The sequence below is a fragment of the Rattus norvegicus genome, chromosome 2 (assembly GCF_036323735.1).
Source record: "Rattus norvegicus strain BN/NHsdMcwi chromosome 2, GRCr8, whole genome shotgun sequence".
NCBI classification, from domain to species: domain Eukaryota; kingdom Metazoa; phylum Chordata; class Mammalia; order Rodentia; family Muridae; genus Rattus; species Rattus norvegicus.
Window position 1 is genome coordinate 206,711,135 of NC_086020.1, and position 11,871 is coordinate 206,723,005.

The 11,871-nt window shown below is 41.3% G+C and overlaps 1 pseudogene; it reads left to right on the top strand.

Annotated features, from left to right (window-relative positions):
* Rps27a-ps24 (ribosomal protein S27a, pseudogene 24) lies at window positions 221–748 on the top strand (annotated as a pseudogene).

Consider the following 11,871-nt stretch of genomic DNA (forward strand, 5'->3'; position numbering starts at 1 on the left):
TAGAGAAGCCCATATTTCCTTTGAATGGCAGAAAGAAAATTCACAAAGACCTCACTCAATAAGAATGAACCCAGAAGTCACGTATGAGGTCTTATACCTATAATCTCAGCAGTAAGGAGGGGGACTGAGCAGGTAGATGATCATAAATTTGAAGTCAGCCTGAGCTACATATCAATAAGATTCTGACTAAATAAATAAATAGATAAAAGTAAATAAGTAGCCTTTCCTGTCTGCTCTCATGACTGAAGCCATAGCCACAATGCAGATCTTTTGTGAAGACAATTACAGGGAAGACCATCATGCTTAGCGTTGAGCCCTCGGACACTATGGACACTATAGAAAATGTAAAGGCCAAGATCCAGGATGAGGAAGGAATTCCTCCTGATCAGCAGAGGTCAGAGGTCGATCTTTGCTGGTAAGTGGCTGGAAGATGGCCGTACTTTGACTACAGCATTCAAAAGGAGTCCATCCTTCATCTTGTGCTAAGAAAAGGAAGAAGTCTTACACCACACCCAAGGACAGTAGGCATAGGAGGAAGAAGGTTAAGCTGGCTGTGCTGAAACACTATAAGGTGGGTGAAAATGACAAAATCAGCCGACTTCCTCGGGAATGTCCTTCTGATGAACATGGTGCTGGAGTTTTCATGGATAACTACTTTGACAGGCATACTGTGGCAAGTGTTGTCTGACTTACTGCTTCAACAAACCCGAAGACAAGTAGTTGTGTATGAGTTAATAAAAAGGAGGAAAAGGAGCAAACGTAAATAAATGATAAGTAAATGGGACATGGTACATACCAGAAAGACAGCTCAGTAGCTAAAAATTCTTGCTGTGTAAGTGGATCAGAGTTTGGGTCCCCAGCATTCACTTGAAGGCTTTACTACCTGCCTGAATCCAGTGTCTGTGGTAGTGAGAAGGAGTTACTGGATTTGCTAGCTAGACTAGCCAGATTGGTGAACTGTGAATACATCCATATAAAAAGTGAACATCATCTAGGAAGTTACTGACATTAAAAATTGGCCTCCATGCACACTACACACACACACACACACACACACACACACACACACACACACGATCCCTACACATGTGAACATATGTACACATGGATTCACACCACACACAAGCAAAAACAAAAAAGTATGTGTGGGGAGATTAATGGTGAATCTGAAGAAGGGTATGATGGCTCAGCAGACAAAGGTGCCTGCATGCAAGCCTGACAACTTGACTTCCATTCCTAGATCCCACAAGGAAACAGAGAATAATCCCTAAGATTTAAGTATTTTCTGACCTTCACATGTGCGAGAGCGCACGCATGCGTGCGCGCTCACACACACACACACACACATACACACACAACACACACACACACACATACACACACACACACACACACAAAATGTAGTCGTGGGACCATGCATAGCCACTGGAGAAGTGAAACATGGGGAGCTTGACTCCATTTCCCCAAAGCTGCTGCTGTCCCTTGGGGAAGTGCTCTGACACTGCTCTAGGGGTGGGAAAACACAGTCTGAGATGGGGAGATGAAATTCCTTACCTTCCAGTCATCTAGTGGCCACTATAAAACTGCACACAGAAGTTGGGAACAAAGTGTTGGGGGTTCCCGGCCTACAACAAGGCCAGGACATTGGTGGCCTTGGGTTGAGGACAGTCTAGCCTGGGCTCAGGGCTGGGAGCTCTAGTTTAGCTCATCAGTGAAGGTAGTGGTAGTTGTTTGGAAGCAAGGGGTGGGGGGGGATGGCGGATGTGGGGGTTGTTTCTAAGGGAGATTCAGGTAGCAGCTCTGCAGGCGAAGGCCTGCTCCATGCTCCCCGTGGTGTTGGTAGATAGAAGAGACAGTCCTTGGTTCCAGACTGTTTATTGGTTGTTCATCACAGGAAATGTATACGTAACATACCAAACCCACTTCTCAGAGTGGCCTGGAGATTGAATACCTTTTGCAGGGAGGAATGTCTGGGAAAGGAAGCTTATTGGCTAAATCCTCAGGGCCTTTAGGTTCCTCACCAGGATGGAGAACTCTGGTCTGGGCCTACATGACCACAGGTCAGGCTTCCTTATGGAAGTGTGGAGATGTATCCTAGGCCAGGAATCTCGCAGGAAGCAGGAAGCCGCCTACTGTCTCAGGTGTGGGCCTGAGATTCTGGGGACTCAGACCAGCTCTACCTTACCAACTTTCCTAGCAAAGTCCGTTGTCTGACCTATAGTTTTTATTTAAAAGGTTGGACCTGATTGGTAGACATGAGAATAATTTTCTGTGTCTATAGCATTGAAATTACGGAGAAAATAGATGAATGCATTAGTCTAGCTGCTTACATGCTTTTATAGAACAATCTAGTAAAACTTCTCTTTCCACAGAGGTTCCTTAAATCCTCCTTAATCTGTACAAGAATAATCAATTTTAAAGCTGTGATTCTTAAGTAACAGTGTTATACTTCACCTGAGAGAAAATGTGAGAATAATTAGCTGAAGCTACGAGTGTTCCAGACTTGAGGTGTAAGCCCTGGCAGTTCCCTTCAGTGTGGCTTTTTGCCAAATTGTTAATCCTGGAACCTTCTGACCCTGAGACATGGGAGAGTGTGGAGTGATAGTGTGCAGGCTGTTGATGCCATCGTCCCTTCACCCAAAGCCATATTTAGGAAACCAGAGAGGCAGACTAGTGGGAAATAGCTGCTAGCGTTCTTGCCTCTCCTCCTTATTCTCTTTATTTTTTATTGGATATTTTTAAATTTACATTTCAAATGTTATTCCCTTTCCCGGTTTCCTGGACATAAGCCCCCTATCCGCTCCACCTCCCCTTCTTATATAAGAGTGCTCCTCTCCCCAACTACCCTCCCTTTTGCCCCCCCCAACATTCCCCTACACTGGGGGAGGTCCAGCCTTGACAGGACCAAGGGCTTCTCCTTCCATTGGTGCCCAACAAGGCTATCCGCTGCTACAATACAGCTGGAGCCATGGGTCAGTCCAGGTATAGCCTTTGGGTAGTGGTTTAGTCCCTGGGTGCTCTGGTTGGTTGACATTGTTGCAAGCCCTTTCAGCTCTTCCAATTCTTTCTATAATTCCTGCAACAGGGATCCTATTCTCAGTTCAGTGGTTTGCTGCTTACATTCTCTTCATCACCACATTGAAATAAAAATAAACACATGGGAATATAGAGAATACCCAGTGGTTGATTTAAGCTTAACCATGTCAACAATAATAAGTGTGAATGGTTAAAATATTCCTATCAAGGTGGAGAGACTATCTTTTTTTTAAAAGACCCAAGTATACCTACAATAAATTTACTCTAAAATAAATAGAGAAATAGCTTGATAGTAAATGGACGCAAAAATACAGCATGGTGACATTAGTTAAAACATGGCCAGAGTAGTCATGTTTATATGAGGCAAATTAGATTTTAGAGAAACATTTTTATAAAGTAATAAAGAATTTTTACATAATTGTTAAAGGGACAATTTTTCAAGAGAACATAATTTTAAATAGTTATACACTTAATTAGAGAACTCAAAAGTACATAAAGTTCCCCACTTTTAAGTGGGGTTCAAGCATCCTCACTTGAGTCTAACTTCTTGTCTAACTTCTTTGGGTCTGTATCATGGGCATTCTGTACTTTTTGGCTAATATCCACTTACATACCATGAAGTACATACATGTGAGTACATACCATGCATGTACTTTTTGGTCTCTGTTACCTCACTCAGGATGATATTTTCTAGTTTCATCCCTTTGCCTGTGAAACTCCTGGTGTCTTTGTTTTTAATAGCTGAGTAGTACTTCATTGTGTAAATGTATCACATTTTCTTTATCCATGCTTCAGTTGAGGGATATCTGGGTTCTTTCCATCTTCTGGCTATTATGAACAAAGCTGCAGTGAACGTGTGCCCTTGAGAAAAGGTAGAGCACCTTTGGGGCAGATGCCCAGGGGTGGTATAGCTGGGCCTTCAAGTACAACTATTTCCAACTTTCTGAGAAACCACCAAATTGATTTTCAGATTGGTCTTACAACATTGCAATCCCACCAAAAAACGGGGGAGTATTCTCCTTTTTCCACACCCTTGCCAGCATGTGCTGTCACTTGAGTTGTTTATTCTAGCCCTCTGTTGAATGAAGGGTTAGTGAAGATCTTTTCCCAACCTGTAGGTTGCTGTTTTGTCCTATTGACAGTGCCCTTTGCCTTACAGAAGCTTTTCAGTTTCGTGAGGTCCCATTTATTAAATCTTGACCTTAGTGCCTGAGCCACTGATGTTCTGTTCAGAAAATTTTCCCCTGTGCCAATGCATTCCAAGATTTCCCCACTTTCTCTTCTATTAGATTCAGTGCGTTTTGAGGCCTTTGATCCATTTGGACTTGAGTTTTGTGCAGGGTGATAAATATGGATCTATTTGCATTCTTCTATATGCAGAGGGGGCAGAGGGAAGAAGGAATCTGAATTGGAGATGTACAGTATCATGACTGAAAATTTCCTGTGGTTAGTTATGTCATAGCCATTGTTAAATCATAGCACAAGGCATCCCTTATATGTCGATGCAGAGCAGGGAAATATATATGTGTATATATATATATATATATATATGACTATTAGACGTTTTCAATGATATTCTTATTTTAGAGTATATTCTTATTATTTTAAAAATTGTTAGCTCTGAAAGAGCCCCAGATCTGTCCTTCACATTCTTCAGGAGGTAGCCAGAAGGAGGCCTCATTATAGGTGAGACCAGCTCCATCCATGTTTCTTCTCATCCTCCAGTGGCGTGAAAGGTGAACCTGAAGATGTACATATGCTTGCCTTGGGAGAGCCTTGTACAGTTTGTGTTTTGGGCTTTTAACAATAGCTTAAAAATAAATATCTACATTAAGAAACTTATAAGTAAAAGTATGAAGAAAAATATTTTTATAGTTGATGTGTTCAAGCCATATTATTAAAATAAATCATGGTTTGTTTGTTTTTTACCAAAAACATAAGGGTTTTTGCATGCCTTTAATCCCAGCACATATGAAGCAGAGGCAGGCAGGTCTATTTGAGTCTGAGACTGTCCTGGTCTACAGAGCAAATTCCAGGATATGACATGGAGAAACCCTACCTCAAAACAAAACAAAAAAGTGTTTTGTAAAGTAGCAAGTTATAGTAAACTAAGTTTAATTTACTACTGAAGAGAACTACGATGCAAGTTTAGCGCAGCCTATGTGTGGAGCAGTAATGTCCTGTCTTCCCATCCACCATCTTGCCCCGCCCCTCCTCACTCCCTTGATTGACTGGTCATGGCAACATTCAGGTCTACACACTCTGCCATTCTACATGCCCCACATAGCTGTACCCTTTTGTATCCTTTTCACTATATTTTCACTTCATCCTTTCTGATTTTCTCTATATTTAGACATATAGACACAATTGTGATGGCATTTCTATACCCCAGTATCCAGTACAGTAACTCAATGCAAAGCTTTGCATCCTGAGTTTGTACTGGACCGTACCATCTGGGTTTATGTATTCGTACCCCATATTTGCACAGCAATGGAACTATACAATGCTACATTTCTTAGAATCCATTACTCTGTCGTTCAGTGAGTCATGGCTGTGTCCTTAAACTTTTAAACAGTATATACGGTCTCAAGCCAAAGTAATAATGTTTATTTTTATCACTTGTCTAAATTTAATAGCACTCTTTGTTGGGTTTCCAGCATGACAGCATTCAACATCCAGGTAATTAAGTGCATTTTAATTGCATGCAAGTTGGATTAAATGAAAGTAGTCATAACATTCTTTAATTACATATGTTGCTTTCAAAATTTCTTTCCCTTTTTCCTCAAGATTGAAACTTTCACTTGAGAAATTTTCCACAATACAATTCAATTCTGGAGTGATTCACAGCATCTCTCACCACCCCACGAAGTCAATGCCACTTCATTATTCTCGTCTGTTCAAAGATTTAAAAGTGTTTCTTTTCATTTACATAATCATCTTGTTCTGATGTCCACAATGCCTCTGAGAGGCCCTGCCAATGAAGAACGCATTGCAAATGGTACAGGGCTCTCCGCCAATAGCGTCGCCCTTCACTAGGAGCCCGGAACCAAATTTGTCACACACCTCGAGCAAGACCCGCACATTAGTCACATTGCAAACTTCCACTTCATGGGCAGCAGAGACTCACAGGGCATTGCATGCATTTTGTTTCTTAGAAGTGCGGTTCTCACAAAACCCCGTGACCAAAACAAATGCCATTTCAAAGGACTTTACAAATGCCTCACTTCCTTTGCAGTGAAGAACAGTGATAATGGAAGCCCGGCAGTCGCTATAAACTGGTTTTGGGACTCGCTTCTCTTGCATTTTTCTTCTCAAGACTGTTAAAGTTGATTATGCAATGATGAAAATAAGCTACAGAGGCCTTGGTTAGAGCTAAATACAAAAGGAGAGCATCTGAAATAAAATCACACACACAAAAAGTTACTGTGGGCCCGCTAGACGGCTCAGCAGATTAAAGGCATCAGAAGCCCTGACAACCTGAGTTTGGTTCCCACATAGTGGAAGAAAAACCCTGACTGGCAAGTTGTTCTCTGACCTCCCTACAGCACTCTGTGGCATGCAATCCCCACATACAAGAAAGAACGGAAGAAGGAAGGAAGGAAGGAAGGAAGGAAGGGAGGGAGGGAGGGAGGGAGGGAGGGAGGGAGGGAGGGAGGGAGGGAGGGAGGGAGGGGAAAGAAAATGAAATTTAACTTGCCGATGTTATGTTGTAAAGAATAGTTATGCCTGAGAATTGGAGGGAAACTTAAAATTTAACTGCCCCAAAAATCTTAATTTCACATACAAAAACAAAAACAAACAAACAAACAAACAAAAATACTAAAGTTCCTTGACACATTAGATAAGTGTCCTGACTCTTTACTTCCCAGGGAAGTTTAGTGACCACATGGATGGATTATGACCCGGAAATATTAATCAAGTAAACCCTTTCCTCCTCAAGTTACTTTGGTCAGATAATTTTATCACAGAGGCAGAGATCAGAATAGAACGTAAGAGGCTTGACTACGACAACCTCCACATCGTAAAGTTCACAAAGCTACAAAAACATCAAAATTAACATTATTAGCATATGTCACCTCCTACAGTTTCTTCATACGTTTTTGCAATTACTTTCCTGCTTTCCATCCCTCCCAAAGCAATGGCTGGCCTATAGCTCCATCACTATAGATTAGGTTTCATTTCATAGAATTTATTTAAGTAAGGTAATCTGGCCATTACACTATAGCCCATACTGACCTAGGACTCAGCATGTAGCCCAGGCTGACCTTGAACTCACTGTATAGCTCAAGTAAAGCTTGAACTCTTCCTCTGGCCTTAGTCTCTTGAATGATGGGATTGCACATTAGACACAGTACACTCAGCCCCCCAATTTAAATAGACATATGCTACTCATTCATTCATGCCTTCTCTTTGCTCTGGTTCCCTTTGTCCATTAAAGTAAGGAGGTTTATGTTGTCTTGGGTTTCCAAAGTCCATTACTTATTGAGGCTGCATCATTTCCCTCTGCACAGATATGGCATTTGGCCACTCACTTGTGGATGAACTATTAGGTAATATTTAGTTTCGGGCTGTCACTATTACTGATAACAGCAGGATCTTTCTTTTTCTGGCTGTTTTCCACTGGGTGTCTGCGGTATGGTTGAGCCTCACCTTTCTCATTGTTATATCCAATGGGTTTTTACTTTCCTTGGGCTCATCAAGGGAAAGAGGCAAAACTCACAGTTATAACTGGATAATTCAGAATGCTCTCAGATTGAGAGGAGATACAGACTAAGAATAAATACAATACAGAACACTTGAAAATTGTTGAGCAAATGACTAGACCTGGTTGTTTTTATAATTCCACTTATCCAACAGCTAGGGAACACAAATTGTTTACAAGTACACATCAAATATTCTCTGTGAAAGACTGTATTGTGAACAACACAATAAACCTCAACAAATTCAATCAATATTTAATTCATAAGAAGTAAGCTCCCAGATTTACTTCTGGAATTAACTAAAGATAATTAATAGAGAGATGACTGAATGGGAAGGCCCCAGATACATGGGACCTTCTTTTAAATAACTCATGTTTTTTAAAAAAAGAAGAAATCACACAGGGATTTAGTACATATTTTAACTGAATGAGAATGAAATATACCACATAACAGTTTGTGACACGAAGCTAATTACATGGAATAATTATCCCTCAACTGCTTATACTAAAGCTATGGAAGGCTCTAAATAGTTGAATAAGGTCTCTCCCAAATAGTCTAGAAAAAGAATAGCAAGCCCCATCTAAAGAAAACAGGGAAATGAAGTCATAAGAAGGCACAAAGGTCAGTGGCACAGGAAGCAAAAGCAGTAGGTTAAAATCAAGGAAACGAGAAGGCAGTGCTTTGCAAAGCTCAGTGGCATAGATCAACCTCTACTCGTCTAACCAAGGAAAGAGAAAACACAAGTCACCAACGTTAATGCAGGGGAGTACATAAAGATCCTCCAGTCATTAAAAGAATAATAATATTCTATTTGTGTGTGTGTGTGTGTGTGTGTGTGTGTGTTTGAGTTTTATTTTTGAGATTGTCATATAATTACAACCACTTCTTTCTGCTTCCGCCAAACCCTCCCACGCAACCCTTCTTGCTCTCTTTCAAATCCATTGCCCCCTTTTCGTTGTTACATGCACACATGTATATGTATATACATATGTATTTGTAAATATAACCTGTTCAGTCTATATGATGGTACCTGTATGTATGTTTTCAGTGCTGACCATTTGCTATTAGATAATATGTGCTCTTCCCTGGAGACTATTTCTCCCCCTCCCAGCAACTATCAGTTACCAGTAGCTGTTCTGCTGGGGTGGTATCCTATGCCCCTCTCAATGATGGCATTTGGTCTGGCTTGAACTCGCATGGATTTTATGCATAGGAAACTACAAAACTTTTTGAGGCAGGGTAGTAAACATTCTACCTCTGAGCAGAAAAATATGTTTTAATTATGACAGAACTTGGAAGCCAAAATAGAAAACTCAACACATTTGAGTATGGTGGAATTTAAATTACTGTCATCTGAAGAGACCCCAGAGGTGAATCCATAGGTCATAAATGGGGTAGTGGACTATGTAGAGCAGCTGAGCGATTATAAAAGGAAATCAAAGGACTGGGATCAAGGAAAAGAGTATTTGTGTGTATTTATGTGTTAATAAAAACAGATCACTATACTCCAGAATAAAAGGTCAATATACTCTGACCACCTCTCGGTAACCCTCTCCCACAATCCTTCCCTATCCCCTCCTCCCCTTCTCCTCTGAGTGGGTGGGAGCTCCCCTGGGTATCCCCTCACCTTGATACATTAAATCTCTGTGAGACTAGGCACATCCTCTCCCACCGAGGCCAGACAAGGCAGCCCAGCTAGAAGAACATATCCCATAGACAGACAACAGCTTTAGGGATGGCCCCTGCTCCAGTTGTTCAGGACCCACGTGACGACCAGGCTGCAAATCTGCTACACATGTGTGGGGAGGCCTAGGTCCAGCCTTTGAATGTTCTTTGGCTGATGGTTCAGTCTCTGAGAGCCCCAAAGGTTGAGGTTAGTTTACTCTGTTGATCTTCCTACAGAGTTTTATCCCCTTTGGGGGCTTGCAATTCTTCCCCCTATTCTTCCATGAGTTCAAGCTCTATTCACTGGCTGTGGGTGTCTGTATCTGTCTGAGTCAGTTGCTGGAAGGAACCTCTCAGAGGACAGCCATGCTAGACTCTTGTCTGATATATAGATATTTTTAGGGAAGAGAGTTCAAGTGTCAGTAAAGATAAAATCATTCTTAAATATATGAAAATAATGTTCAAATTCACTAATGATCAGGTCAATTTAATGTTAAAGCATTTTGAGAAACAATAATTGAGAATAAATAAATTATTTAAGTCAGATGACGCCACATTGAGCAGGGTGAGCACTGGTGGGAATTCTTCACTGTAGAGAAGGAAGACATTATGTAACTACTTTTGAAAGGATTGGCTTCCCTGATGAACCTGACAGTGCACACAAACTACCATCAAGAATACTGGCTGATTGGTACAGGCTCTAGGGAAACCATGGCAACATTCATAAATTCTCACATTGCAGTAACGCTTACAGGAGCTTCTTTTCATATCAGAAAAGATGAAAACACACAAATATCTATTAATAAAAGGATGGACAAACAAGAAACATAAAGTCTTAGAGTAGAACCCTGGAGAGCAGAGAAAACGAGTGACCTATATTGTCTGTAACAACTAACAATGGCTAAATTGTGCAAGAATTAAAGTTTGAAAAAAGAATAAAGTCACAGGGCACACATGTCATTGGATTTTGCTTGTATACAATTCAAAGCCTAGCAAGCTCATGTACTACTAAGAGTTACTTATTTATACAGGTACAGATCCTCCAGAGAGGGAAAATGACCAAGCCATAATTCAGGACCTACTGACTCAGTGGGAAGAGAGTTGCTACTGTGTTACACATACAAGATGACCTGAAAAATAACAGTTTTGTCTTTTAGACTTTGTAGTATGTACCTAAGAGTTTATTCTTTGCCAATCTATTGTACATATTGCATAACCGTTTTTTATTTTTTATTTTTTTTATTTATTAACTTGAGTATTTCTTATATACATTTCGAGTGTTATTCCCTTTCCCAGTATCCGGGCAAACATCCCCCTCCCCCTCCCCTTCCTTATGGGTGTTCCCCTCCCAACCCTCCCCCCATTGCCGCCCTCCCCCCAACAGTCTAGTTCACTGGGGGTTCAGTCTTAGCAGGACCCAGGGCTTCCCCTTCCACTGGTGCTCTTACTAGGATATTCATTGCTACCTATGAGGCCAGAGTCCAGGGTCAGTCCATGTATAGTCTTTAGGTAGTGGCTTAGTCCCTGGAAGCTCTGGTTGCTTGACATTGTTGTACATATGGGGTCTCGAGCCCCTTCAAGCTCTTCCAGTTCTTTCTCTGATTCCTTCAACGGGGGTCCTATTCTCAGTTCAGTGGTTTGCTGCTGGCATTCGCCTCTGTATTTGCTGTATTTTTTAACCGAATTGTTAGATTCCAAGAATCCTAAACTACAAATCATCTTTAAATTTTTTTATTCATTCTTTTCTCCTGTATTACATCCTGACCAGAAATTCCTTTCCCTCCTCTGCTCCCAGTCCTTCCTCTCCACCTCCTATCTCCATGAATCCAATTCTCCTCCTGTTTCTCTCCAGAAAAGGACAGGTCACACGGGGTTGTCAACCATACATGGCATATCATGTTGCAGTATGACTAGACATTGCCCTTCATATTAAGACTGGATGAGGCAACCCAGTAGGAAGAAAAGGGTCCCAAAGCAGGCACTGTCAGGAGTCTTATAAGAAGACCACACTACACAACCACAACTTATATGGAAAGGACCTAGGTCAGATGCACTTCAGGCTCCATGATTGTTGGTTTAGTCTCTGTGGCTCCTCGTGTGCCTGGGTTAGTTGATTCTGTGGGGTTTCTTGTGGTTCCCGTGACCCCTCTGGCTCCTGCAATCCTCCTCTCCCTCTTCTGCAGGGTTTCCAAGCTTTGCCTAATGTTTGACTGTGGGTCTCTGCATCTGTCCCCATCAGTTGCTGGATGAAGCCTCTCTGATGATGATTATGCTAGGCTCTTGTCTATGACAAACTACAGTTCTTAATGTATTATGGTGAGATGATATGAATAAATCTGTTTGTCATATTCTCATGGCAATTTTGATAAATCGTGGTCTGAAGACCATGTTTTGAGTATCTGTATTATGTTAATAGTTTGAAGTTTTTTACTCTGATAACTGACAATTCCAGAAGAACAAGACAACAGTT